Raw genomic sequence first — 14,180 nt, forward strand, 5'->3', positions numbered from 1 at the left:
GCTGGTTTGTCTTTTGGGTTTTTTTCCATTTGTTTTTCAAGAGAGAAAAGGCAGGACAATGGCAAGGTCAAAAGAGCAGCAAGGCAGGTGTTATAATAGTGTGTCAAAGGAAAGTACACAGCATTCTGGCAGCAGGGGTTAGTCTTCTCTGTTAGGAAGTAACACTAAAATTTTTGGTTGATTTCTGAGCTTGGGTGGGGGTTTTTTAATGGTCTGTACAAACCTCTGTTTACTTATTTATTTATGGCTTACTGCTACAATATGTGTTTAAGGACAGATTCAGTTTAGACTTCAAGTATACATTGCAGTGAGCAGACTGACCTCTTTTCAGGTGGGAGAAAGAGGTGGCAAAGGTGGGAGAGAGAGGTGGCACTGCTGGTGGGCAGGAATCATCAAGCATATCATTGTTGGTGCCAGGCAACATTAGCATATGCAATTAACACTTCATTTCCAGTACTAAGTAAAATCCTATTTTCTCTCCCTTGTGTAATAGGAATTTAGGCCAGGCTGCATGGAACTCTGAGCAATCTGCTCTAGTGAAATGTGTCCCTGCCCACAGCAGGGGGTTTGGAACCGCATGATCTGTAAGTTCCCTTCCAAGCCAAACCATTCTATGATTCTGTAAGAACTCACAGTCAGTAAGCTGTGGTTTTGCTTTGAAAAAGCAGTTGACTAACTCAGTAAGCGAACTGCATGGCTGATGATTCTCATAACATTTTTTTTCCCTAAAGACATTTTTTCTTATGTTTGTGAAGAAGTGTAGTAGCCAACAGTCATTGCCAAAGACCAGCTTCCTTCCTAACAATCTTATCTGGACCTCAGCCATGTTCCTTCCCTGTTACTCTCTCATTTCCCTGAAACTGTTTTGCTCATTCTGCTTCCTTTTGGTTGCAAATACTGTTAATGAGAGAGTGAAGCTCTTAAAGAATATGTAAAACTCCATTATGTTTACTTCATGCTCTGATCAAAACAGCAAAGCTGCACCATTTTATAACAATTAATTACAGCCTTTTGAAACAATGAAATTTGAGTTGAAGTGTTTCTGCTGAGTTTAACAGGACATAAGGGCACCTAGGAAAAATGCAACGAACAATCAGTAACTAATCAATTCTGCTAGCATTCCTTTACTTCAGGGTAGTAGGAAGGATTAAATCAGACTAAGAAAATAGATGCCTCTCCTGACATCTTGAAAATATATCATTGCAGGTTGCTCACATTAAAAAGTAAAAATGTTTACATGAGCTCCCCTATGCTACTTTGTTGGTAATGTTCATTTTTAGAAACGAAACCCTTTGCTCCTTATCTATGAATCACTTTGGTTACCCTTGAATTTTATAAATAATGTCTTGCTCTCTGCTGGTCAGATAGCCTACTTTCAGATCAGGAGAGCAAGAGCAATGTTCCTATGATGTAAAATAAAACTTGCAAAAATTGCTAGCTGCTTTCCTTTTAGTTTCTAGGTGACTTCTGAAACTCAACTGATATCAAAAAGTGATGTAAGAATTGTTTTAAAAAATGAAGGAACTGCTTTCCCCACAGCATTTTAAGTTTAATCATGTCCTGATTTTTCCTTTGTAACCAGAAGCATTGATCAGCTTTGATTCATGTAAAAATCATCTTCTGGCATGCTTCTTTCTTGTGATGTGATGGATATAGCCTACTTTTCTAAAACCCAATATGCTTGTTTACAAGCAGAAGTTTCTTTCTTCATTCTTGCTCCACTCCAGCCCCTACCCCCCAAATGTGTACATTTCCTCTGTTCAGCAATCAAACATAACATTTGCAGCAATATGTGCCATAGCCTAGCTTCATGGTCAGGGTATAGTGATCCTGATGTTATGATCACAGACAGGTCTGGGACTATGACATGATTTTCCTTTTCCTCTCTGAGGCCAGATATGAATAAAGTCCTGAATTCATTTCTCATACATCATAGGGTCACGGTCTGGAAAAAACAAGGATCACCACTGAATAATGCAAAGAGAGGTCATGAGTAACACCACTGTCAAAAATGAGGCGGTAAATATGCTGTCTTTAATAATGAAGCACACTTAAGTTTCTCATCCTGAAGTTCCTTCTGTCCCTTCCTCTCTCCTTGCCCCCCCCCCCAACTTTTCTCAATCAGATCACTAAAATAGAGTAAGTTTCAAAAAAATGGGTCTTGGAGGAGAAAATGTTACTTTTAACCTGGACACAGACAACTATGCATCATGAACATCTAACAGCTTACTGCTACTAAGAGGGGACAGCAAATAACGGTATTACCATGTGTGTATGAAAGGGATAATTTATTAAGCCTGTTTCACCTTCAAATATATTTTATCACGGATGTACTCTATGAAAATTGTGTGCCCAACTACTTAAGGTCTCTGCATTTAAAACAAGAAGAGACAAATGTTATCCTTGGTGTTGTTGTAAAATTCAAAATGCCCTTGACATTTATTATACTAGAATTATGATGAGTCTAATTTGTAGTAGACTTGTCAAAGTCTTGAAAAGCATACATCATTCCAGTAATATTTTCTCTAGGCTTTTAATAAGACATCCACATTCTAGATCTAGATTCCTCATAGGAAATAAAAAGGACACAGACGTCGCTCAAAAAGACACAGACCTCACTCATTCTATTGTTTCTCCCAAGCTTTGCTGCTCATGAAGTTTCTTTCTGTAAGAACACCTTGTCTCTTCCTCAGCCTTAAGACACATTAAAATACTTTTTATAACCCAATATATTGCCAGCAAGAACTCCTTGTTCCAACTGGAAGGCAAAGCAGATGAATTCCACATCACTGAGTATATTCCTAGAGCATGAATACTTTTACAATCCCATTTGAGACTCTATATAGTACTTTTTATTTGAGCAAGTCTAGTGATGCAACTTTTTTCCTGGTAATATATTCACTTCCTTATTGCCTGACACAATTTTGCTGCTATCTGCAAGTCCTACATGAAAGTGCCATGAGCAATTTCTTTGCCACGATGTTTTGCCATTTTTGAGAATATTGGGTTTAGGCCTCATTTTTTCAAATCAGTTAACAGTTTGAGATGTCCAACCCAAACCTCTCTACATGTCTTATTTCAGAGGAAGGCAGATGATATTTTCTAAGACTATCAGCAGCTTATCAAGATAAAAGAAGTTAACATAGGCCATGAACAGGCAATGAATTTGTCATTCAACTGTAACAATTCATGTACATACTTTGCCTCTTATAAACATTTTTTTTCAAGAGTCAGTGAGAAAGGGTAATCAATCATTCACTGAGGTGGCTGGTGTGGGGTCTGTAGCTCAGACCCAGGAAGCTGTGACTGGTCCGGAGAGATGGTCCCATGAGGAACCGTCTTCCCAAGGCCCGGTGTCTTCCCTCAGCTGTAGCTGGAGTGCCTGTGCAGAGAGGCTGTCAGCTCTTTACTGATTCTCAGCTCGTGATTTCAGCTCTTGCTCTGCGAGGCAATCTCCAGGCCAGACCAGGAGGAGAGAGACGAGAGACCCATAGAACAGTTCCGCATGGGGCAGCTTTATTAGTCCGCACCCCACGAAGGGGAGGCCAGGGACGAGCTCTCTCTGCCCTCGCAGGGGCAGAGGGCTAGATCTTATAGGGATACAGGGGGTGGGTGTCAGAGGGTAAAATCCAATGGGTTACAAAGGATCTGCGTAGGGTCTCCCAGAGGATTCTGGGTCTGCCTTCTTCTCACCATAACTGAAAGTGGTTGCCTTTCCAGGGGAGTTCTCCCTGGAAGTTATGCAATCTCCTTATCTCAGCAGGCCTCCCTCCAGGGCAGAGGCTGGGCGTACCCCACAATTCACTTGTTTCTAGATAAGAGCAGAGTTTTTGGCAGCTATTGAACAATCTGCTATGCTACAAATTAACAGATGAATTCCATAGTGACTTCTCTATAGGTCCATACCTTCGCAACAAAAATGCTCTGTATTTGCCACCCTGAAAGATAGGAACCCAAAATTATCAGAAAAAGTCTACATATGGGAAGCCTACTACTCATGCTCAAAGTGTTTCAATGGCTAGCCATATCCTCATGAGTCTCAGGCCTTAATTTCCAGACAACAAAAAGTGATGTGAAAACTTCAACTAGATGAACAGAAATTAGTTTTGGAAATGTTACGCAGTGCTGTTGGGCTTCAGGAAAGAACAGATTTTCAGCTTTATCAATAGGCATATGGAAATGTAATATACATGTGGGAAATTGACATAACAGAGCAAGAACAAGGTAATCTCTTAGTGCACATGATGTCTAGCTTTGTGTTATGCTGTATCAAAACAGCATTATGTGAAAGAATGCCGAAATTTAAGTAGTTAGATAACCACCTCAAAATCATCTCAGACTTTGGAGAAATCAATCTACAATCTAAAACTTTGGGGTACCTTATGAAAGTCAAATAACAGTCCTATTATCTGTCTGTGGGTTACAGTATCTTTCAGCCTGTGGATCTCCTCAGCTTTTCCAGTAGATCTTTGTGTCACTTTAAATTTTCATATTCATTGTGTTATTGCATAACAAATACTGCTTATACTGCAAATCCTTACTAAGTGATCTATATATCTGTAGCTTGCTCTTAACTGCAGAGCACCCTTTTATCTTGTTTTGTTATGTTTTGAACAGTCTGACAAAGTTGCTGACTCTTCTTAGAGGTTTCATTGTATTCTGATGATCCAAATATATTTTATCTCTGTCTTGATGAAAGAGAAATTAGAATCCAACTTCAAACAACTGAAAAGTAAATGGGTTAATCTTTAGTGCTCCCAAGTCTCCCATATGCCATTTACCTTCTTCCTTATAATCCATTCCTGAATTTTTTTCCATTTAATATTAGCTGGCCCATAATAATTACTAGCTTCACTAGAATTGCATAAAAGATTAATTTGGTCTCTCATGACCAAAAATATATGATGAGCAATAGAAACAATCAAAATGGGTTTGCTCTACTTGAACATAAATGGACATTTACCTAACATGTCAGTTGTTCCTTTGCTGCTTTCCTACAACCTACTTGGATATGTACTGAGAGTTAACACTTAGTTCTGCTGCACTTCTTCCACCATTTACTGTGATAACAGGTTAGCTAAGCAGAGCTGGAAGTATGCAAAACCTTTTTGCAGTTCTTAGTCTAGATGCTGTTCAAACGTATCTGAAAAAGAGGGGGGAAATGGACAAACAGAATTAAATCAATTTTCAGGATCAATCATTTTATTAGAGTGTACCACACAAAAAGGCATTAAATAATAAGAATTCCAGTCAACTCTATCAGTAACTTTTGTAAATGCTGCACTAAAAAAACTAAGTGTTTTGTAGCATTCTGGAAGACCGCATTCCTAGTAGTAAACTATTCACAGAATTTTAGAATATCCCAAGTTGGAAGGGACCCATAAAGATCATTGCATTCAACTCCCTGCTCCTCACAGAACAATAAAATTAACCATATGACTAAGAGCATCGACCAGGCACTCCTTCAACTTTGTTAGGCTTAGTGCTGTGACCACTTCCCTCAGGAGCCTGTTCCAGTAACCAACCACCCTCTCAGACCCTTTTCCTAAGTCCAGTCTGAACTTCCCTTGACACAGCTTCATTCCACTTCCATGTGTCCTATTGCTGGTCACCAGAGAGAGATAAGCATTTCACTCTCTGCTGCCTGCCTTGAGAAAGGTTTAGATTGCCAAGAGGTCACCTTTCCAGGTTCTTCTCCAGGCCAAACAAGCCAAGTGATCTCAGCTGCTTCTCCTAAGTCTTGCCCTCAAGAACTTTCAGTGTCCCTGGTCGCCCTTGCCTGGAGACTCTCTAATACTTTGATGTCCTTCTCATATTGAGATACACAAAACTGAACACAATAGTGTGGGGGCTGCAGCAGTGAAGTGTTGAGAAGGACAATCACCTCCCTTGAGTGGCTGGCAGTGCTGTTCCTGATGCACCCCAGGACACAGTTCACCCTTTCAGCTTCCAGGGCACTACTGACTCATATTTAACTTGCCATCATCAGTGTTGAAAACAGGCAAAAAAAGGTATTAAACGTTTCTTCTTTGTCTATGTCCCTGCTTAGGAGGTGACTGACCCCAACAGCAACAGACCAATATTACTTCAGATTCTCCTTTTGCTATTAACGTATTTTTGAAAGCCCTTTTTGTTGCCCTTCCAAACTCTAATCAAGATTTGGTAACAAGAATTTTATCCCTACAGTGGTGACCATCATCTCTGTACTCCTCCCATGTTGCCTGTCCTTATCTCCAATGGCCATACATTTTCCTCCTCTTCCTAAGATCTAGAAGAAATCCCTGTTCAGCCAAGCCAGCCCTCTGTGCCACTTGACTTCTGACATTTTGAAATTGCCTGCCCTGCCTGTCTGTCCTGAAAAGCCTGTAACTGTCCGTCGCAGCACCCCAGTCATAGGACTCATCCCAACATGTTTATCTTATGCCAGTGATTTCATATATATGGGACAGGGTCAAAGCTTCTATTTCTTCTTTCTTATTCCTCAGGCTGTGCACATTTGTATAAGGACATTTCAAATGTACTCCATGTAATGAGCACATCATGGACCTCATCAGCACATGGTCCTTCAAAACTTGGCATGCCACCCCTCCACTTATCTCTAAGGAGACTGGTTTTATCCCCTTCCCATTTTAAATCTAGTTTAAAGCTCATTCAGTGAGCTCTGCAAACTGCTATGCAAAGATCATTTTCCCCTTTGTGACAGGTGTATGCCATCTGTTGCCAGCAGGCTCAGTGTCATGTAGACAAACCCAAAATTCTGCCAGTGACACCAGGCTCAGAGCCAGGTACTGATTTGCTGGTTCTTCCAGTTTCTTCCCTCATCATTTCCTGCAACTGGAATGATTATGAACACTACTTCTGCTCCTGATCCCTTAATTTGTTGTGCCAAGGCCCTGAAGTCTCTCCTGATTGCCCTCAGGCTCCTTGTTGCAAGCTCACCATTGCCTACATGAAAAATCAGTAAATGATCTGAGAGTCATACCAGGGTATGAAGTTTTCTCATCACATCACAACCCAGGTCCCAGAAATGCAGCAGGCCTGTTCTTCTCTACAAGATCGGGTTGCAGGTGGTTTTGTTCCAGGTGTTTTGTTCCACCTTTAGAACACTGTCCTGGTCTACAGCACAAGGTGAAAGATGGCATGGACCAGTTCCACAACACCTTACACTGGTCCAAGTCAGATGAGCTTCCGCTCCTGCTTTGATAATGTGGCCCTGTCCCCTGCTTTGCACAGGCTCAGAAAGTCATGCACTGACTTAATTCAGGGAGGTGATCTAATTCCTAGAATTAAAGGATAAATCCAGTTGGAAGGGATCTCGGGAATTTGTCTAGTCAGGTACAATACTGAGATAATATTTGCTTGGGTCTTTGTGCACTGTGCTCTCGAACACTTCCAAGAACAGATATTCCACAACCCCTCTGGGCAACCTGCTCCATTGCTTGGCCCAGTTACCTCAGTCTCTCCTCAAAGGACAAAGGTTACAGTCATCCTGATGCCCTTTCACTGAACTTACTCCCATTTCCCCATGTCTTCCCTGTACAGAAAGAACCCAAACCACACTTTATTATTGCCAGAAGTCCTTCCTGTTCAGGTGCAGGACTTTGGATCCTTGCTCAATTTAACAAGGTTCCCATCAGCCCATTCAAGTCCCTCTGAATGGCAGTCTTAAACTCAGGAGTACTGACATTACTCCTCAGTTGGAGTCACTCACAAACTTAATGAATTCCTTTCTTACAGCATCAAGGCTCTCACAACCTGAAACTTTGAAAATGCCAAAATATGTATTCCCAGTCAGAGTTTATCTAACCTAGTATCCTGTCTCAGAGTTTCAACCTATTTATGGTTTCAGGATTTCCTGAACTAAGCATTATGTGAAATACTTAGTAACCCACCTGAATTCTGTGACCACTTCTGTCAGCCACAACACCCAGGTGCTAGGAGTTCTACTGTTTAAGTTCCTCTTGTGTGGAAAAAACCCCCACCTTTTTGTTATGAATATGACTTCTACTGACTTCTTTTGATGCCTGTATGTTATTGGGAAAAGAGAGCAAACAGCCTCTCCCCAGTATCCTTATCCAGGTCACTCATCAGTTTGTACACCCCTTTTTACACACCCACCCCCACTTAGCTGTTTTCCAGACAATACTGAGGCCTGCTAAACCATACAGAATCTATCACATACCTCTGCTCACACCAGTCACCCTTCTCTGAACCTGAATTCTACTATATCCTACTTAACTTGGGAGACAAGTTTTGTTGACAGGATGTAGGCAAACTATAGTTACAAGTATAGTAATATTCCTTGTTTTGCTGCCTATTCCCAAAGAGACAGTAACAGAAAGCTCCTTTCCTGTGTATACCACTTCATCCTTAGTACAAGCTAGAAGATCTAGTTGGCAAGTAAAGCACTTCAGATGCCTTTAAATGAGATTTGGTCATTCATGTCAGGGAGATATAAGTTCACACCATTGTTCTCTTTGCTGTGTCCACTGCTTCTGGATCTGAGTCAGCTGCAGCAAATGTGAGTCCTGCTTCAGTTCACAGCCTGAACTCCAAATTTACCCTACCATCACTTTTCCTGAGACTCAGTAAGCTGTGGAGCTCACAGTAGGAGATGGAAACCTTAAATTGCTCTCACATATTCAAGCAAGACCTGCCTAAACATATGCAAGAGGACCGTGTTTTTAAACAGTATCTTTTGGGCTGCTTTGCCAAGTGTGAGTAAGATCATGAAGCATTGGGGATACTCGTTGTTAATGCTGTCCTCAGACCTGCATCTCCATCAGAGATGTAAGAAAAGCAAGAAGCCTGTGTTCAGTAGTCCAGTTCTATATTGCTTGGGAAAATCACAAAGCTTCACAGCAGAATTTTAGTACAAAGGTTAGATAAACTGGCTTTTCCACCCCTTCACAGCTGCAGTCTTAGCCTGAACTGCAGGCAGTGAAAACTGCTCAGAGGGGAAATGCATAAGCCTTCCATGCCATCATGAACAACACAGACACCTGCTTATCAGCATGTTGTTGAGTCATACTCTCAATTACATGATGGGCTGCTGTTTTTTCAGCATGTTGCTGTCTTTTTCTTCCACAATAGGCCTTTGGGGTCAGAGTGCGTCAAAGAAATTGTCTTACTGGGTGAGTTAAAACTTAACAAGGATAGGTCTCTATCTTAGTATCACTGTTTCACAAACGCAAAATAAAGCTGGTGCTGTGTCAGCACATTAGCTGTGGATATAAAAACAGTGATTTCTTAAATTACAGGGTAGAAAAAGAAAATAAAATTGGTCACTGCCTCAGCTGAAAGAAAAAAGTATTAACTGCTTTTTCATTTCCTGAAAAAGGTCTCATACTTCCTTCACATCATCTTCTTAATCATGAACTTCACATTGGAAAATGAACAAAATCATCTCATCGATGAGAGCATTCAACAATTTCATAAGACTACGCAATCCATAATGTTACACTTTCTTTGTGACAGGAAATAAATGTCCCTCATAATTTTTCCCATGTTCCGTAAAACACAAATAAGGACTGAGAGTAGCAGTAAAGGTTTTTTGACAATGACAAATACACATACATCTGACAAGCATATGCAACTTTTTTTTCCAAATATTGCTCACAATGGCTATTAGAAAGCTGTTTTTTCTTTGGGTTTTTTTCTTACTAATATGTACTAATAGTCTACATAATATATACTAACATAAACAGGGAAAATATGAGATAGGAATTTCTTCTTGTCTGTTTATAATGAACTTCTGCAAAACAGAAGTGGAAAGTTAAAACATGCCCATCAGCCAGCCAAAGGAGGAAAACAGGAAAACAGGAAGAAAACAAGCCACTGTCGGCAATCTCAGGAGGCATTCTGCTTGTGGAGAGGGAAAGAGACTGGAATGCCTCTGAGGCTACTGAGGTGTGACTCCTCTATCCTGTTGTCCTGGTTTAAAAGACAGGTGTCTGCCAAGGAAGGCAGGAACCTTACTGGAATGGAAAACGTGACCCCCTTCCCTCCAAATTATTATAACTTTGAAATTATGGGGCTTTCAGGCAAGGATATAGGCAAAGGAATAATAGTTCTTTACTAGAATACATATAACAAGACAAACAAACAACAATAACACCAGCAACAACAAACAAAACTGGAGACCCAACCACAGCCCTCTCGGCCATCAAGCAACCTCACCTTGGGTGCAGTTACGGTCACAGCCAGCAGGGGCGCTGGTGGCTCCCGGCCGGGCAGGGCAGGTGCGATGATTCCCCCACACCTGCAGGCGGCACTGTGGCGCGAGCTCAGCCACATCTCCACACGGGTGATGGCAGGCGTAGCTGGGGGGAGAGATGGAAAAGGGCTTCCTTTACTAATTGGAAACTAATAAACAAACAGCTACAATCCTGGAGCTCATGAGCTGGAAAAATTAGTCCATCACAGAATAGGTATGTGGTCCTGAGAAAAGGATCCTGGGGGGAAGTATGTAAAGTATATCTGTCAGTCCAGTATTACTGGCACAGAACACGGCCGCCAAAACACTGCACAGTTTTGTATGCTACTTTAAAAATCCACACTCAAACTGAAACAGGCATAGACAAGAACTGTTAGGCTTACTGAGAAAATGAGGAGTCTACCTTGTCAGAGGAGACAATGACAGTTGATGTGGACAATCAGAGCTGATTTCTGCAGCTTCCTCCATGAAGGCAGCATGCAAATTTGTACCTGGTCCAAGCACTTCTTCCACCTCCGCATCTGGAATGGTCAAGTGGCATTGTAGAGATGATAACTCCAGTTTTTATACAAGTGTTTAGGTCTTAAATACACAAACTGACTGACAGGGATTTACTACTTTAGAGGAAGCAGCTGTCTATCTGGGAGATAACTCACACTTGGAAATTTAAGATTAAAAAAAATAAATACAAAAGGTTAAAGCTGTTGTTTGCACAAACTGGAAATAGGCTCATAAATCCACCCAACCAAATAAACAAACAAACGCTACCCAATAATCAATATACAAAATCAGATTTTACTTAATAATAGCAAACCTCCTCATTTGTTCTAGGAATCTTTCATATGCTTAATGTCAAGTCCCAGGGAGTAATACATAGCCCACCATCTGAACTCTATGCCTGAGAAATTGTTTCTGTGATACAGCTTTACAAAATACCATCCCAAAGTTCACACCCAATTTATGGCAATAAATTAAGGGCTGGCTGAGAAGGAATCTTTTGAATTACCAAAGAAACACTTGAGAATACAGCCCTTTTTTATATTTTACCTAAATCTGGAAAATGACTGAATTGCTGGATTTTATTTTTTAGCTTTTCAAGACTGTTTGGATGGCTAGGAAACATTTATGTGTTTATACGACTTTTACTTTTTTGGGACTATTACTTCTTTTTGATTAAGAGGTCAACTGAAATGTAACTTTCACAGTTCCTTCCTTTCTCAACATAATTAACCTGTAAAACTCTTTCTTCCTAGTGCAGCATTCTATAACCTGTATGTCCTAGTAAGTACTGACTGTAGAGAAATCATGTCAATATAATACTTAATGCTATATTCCTAGCTTTATAGACACCATGAAATTGCATATCATCAAGCCAAATAACAAGGCTATTTAGAGGGCATTTACATTATGTTTACTTAATGTAAATAAGCCCCATTCATTGCCACTTTCAGGAGTTCACTGTGGTATGAAAGCTAAAACACCCTGATGTATTCAAACCGGCAAAATAGCAGCTGTAAAAATATAGTGCTGCTTTCTGTAAGTACTAGAGGATGATAAATGCTGAGGAGTAACTGACAGCAAGACAATACTGGCACAAGAACAGACAACTATGAACTACCAGTGGAATTCTGAAAGTTTAGTCACCATCTGAGAATTAAGTTCTTGCAAACCCTAAAGTAAGTCTGAGGTCAAAACTCCAACCATTTAAGACAAAACTGTACAACTGTGGGACAGTTTCAGTATTCTGTGTATTCATTTCCATGATAAAAAGGTGGACATCCCAAACCCAGTGTTCTCATGAGTAGTCCTAGTCTGCTCTGATAATGAATTACATCTTCTTGCAATTACTACTCTTCATTGTCTCTCAGTGTAGAATCAGAGCATACAGGTATAATTGCACGTTTCAGCATATTTGCCTTTAGCATCTATAAAACCTGCTACTACCTTTCAGCTAAAGGCTCAAACACAGCCTGTGGGTTTTTTACGAGGGTTGTCATGTACATTTAAATCTTCCCCCACCTCCACTTCTGGAATTGCCTTCAGATCAGTGTTCATAGACACTGCATTAAGACAAGACTCCCTTTTCCTTGAGGCACAGTTGAGAACCTCGGTAAAAATATTTTATTATCTGCTAGCAAAGAACTGTGTAACATACTGACAGAAGTACAAAGGATACATAAATACAAACAAACATATATATGTAGATTGACTGGTTACTTTATACACAGAGTGAATACATAAATGAAAGAAAGTCTGTCGCACATTCAGCAGAGGAAGCACCCAAGAACTAATGCTCAACACTTGCCACAGGTCTAGTGCCATACCAATGCCCTCAAAATTAAACAAATTATCAATGCCAAAATATTGCATACTAGACTAACATATCTTAAAAAGCATTAGTATAGCCATCTGCTTGGTAGATTCCTAGGAGTCAAGATCTGAGTCTCTCCACAAAAGTAAGAATGGGCATAATGGACCACACCAAAACCTCTTTAGGTCAGCACTGTCTCTCCAGTGGAAAATTACTGAAAAAAAAAAAAGAGAGGAAAGAAAAAACCAAAGTATTCCCTTTACCTTCTCAGAGTCCAGCAATATACAGTTCAGGGCTTTACTGAGGGAAAGGTGGTTTTGTACATTTTTGATAGTCTTAAAATGGTTTTCAAATATTTGCTGGATTTGCTTCAGAAACCATGTAGTTTGCCAGCACTCTGAACACTTCCACAACCTCATGAGGTGCAATGTGGAAATACACGTTCTGAGAAGACCCCATCTGGTAGTCTCTTTTGGTGCTCACTGGCTCTTTTTGGGAATGCTCCATGTTCGCCTTCTGCACATACTCATGATTTTAAGGACCTCAAGTACATCCCCCTTCCACCATTTCTTTTCCAAGCTGACAAGTCCTTGTCTGAATAGCAATTTCTCATACGGAAATCATTTAGTATCCTTGTTTTGCATCTCTGTTGTTCTTCCATGTCAGCTACATTATTTTTCAGATGAGGAAATTAGCATTACACATTAAAGAATTCAGAACAGCACCAATTTGTACAACCATATAGTAACTCCTGAGCTCCGTGAGTTGCATAATAAAGCTGTGCAGCACCATTTTCCTTGATGTGCTCCTTCTTTCTCACGATAAATCTCCTTACACTCACTAATTCCCTTACTTTATTATACATTTTACCATTTTTCCCTGGGGAAGTCATGAGTTTTTCTCTAACTTCCCTCTAGTATCATGTTTGCTACACTCCACTCTTCAAGCACAAAAGCCAGTTAGGGTTCCCTGACCACAGTTAATAGTACAGTTGCGCTCAAGCAGTTTTACATGCTTTGGTAAATACTGCCTCACAGTGCTCTTTGCTAACCCCTATTTTGCTGGCTTTTTCTGTTGTTTTCTCACTTCAGACACTGCAGTTTGGGCCACCAGAGAGTTGAGAGACCAGCAGTTCTCTGATCCACTTTCCTACAAACTAAAATTCTTCAGGACTGCCTCTTTGGGACTCCTTATGGTGACCAGTGACACAGAAAATTCATTTGGTATTTGGCTTTGTCAAACCTTCATGGCATCCTGGCCTCTGTCAGCAGTAGTGTGGCCAGCAGGACCAGGACCAGTGATTCTCCCCCTGTACTGAGCACGGGTGAGGCCACACCTTGAGTGCTGCGTCCAGGTCTGGGCCCCTCAATTCAGAAACGACATTGAGGTGCTGGAGTGACTCCATAGAAGGAGAGCAGAGCTGGTGAAGTGTCTGGACCACAAGTCCTGTGTGGAGCGCCTGAGGGAGCTGGGGGTGTTTAGTCTGGAGGAGGCTCAGGAGGGACCTTATTGCTCTCTACAACTACCTGAAAGGAGGTTATAGCCACCCGAGGGTTGGTCTCTTGTCCCAGGAACTAGTGACAGGATGCGAGGACATAGTCTTAAACTGTGCCAGGGGCAGTTTAGGCTTAATATTAGGAAGAATTTTTTAAT

The sequence above is a fragment of the Corvus kubaryi genome, unplaced genomic scaffold (genome assembly GCF_017639235.1).
Source record: "Corvus kubaryi isolate FWS band 111438036 unplaced genomic scaffold, C.kubaryi_AGA036_p1.0 split3-73, whole genome shotgun sequence".
In the NCBI taxonomy this organism is placed as follows: Eukaryota; Metazoa; Chordata; class Aves; order Passeriformes; family Corvidae; genus Corvus; species Corvus kubaryi.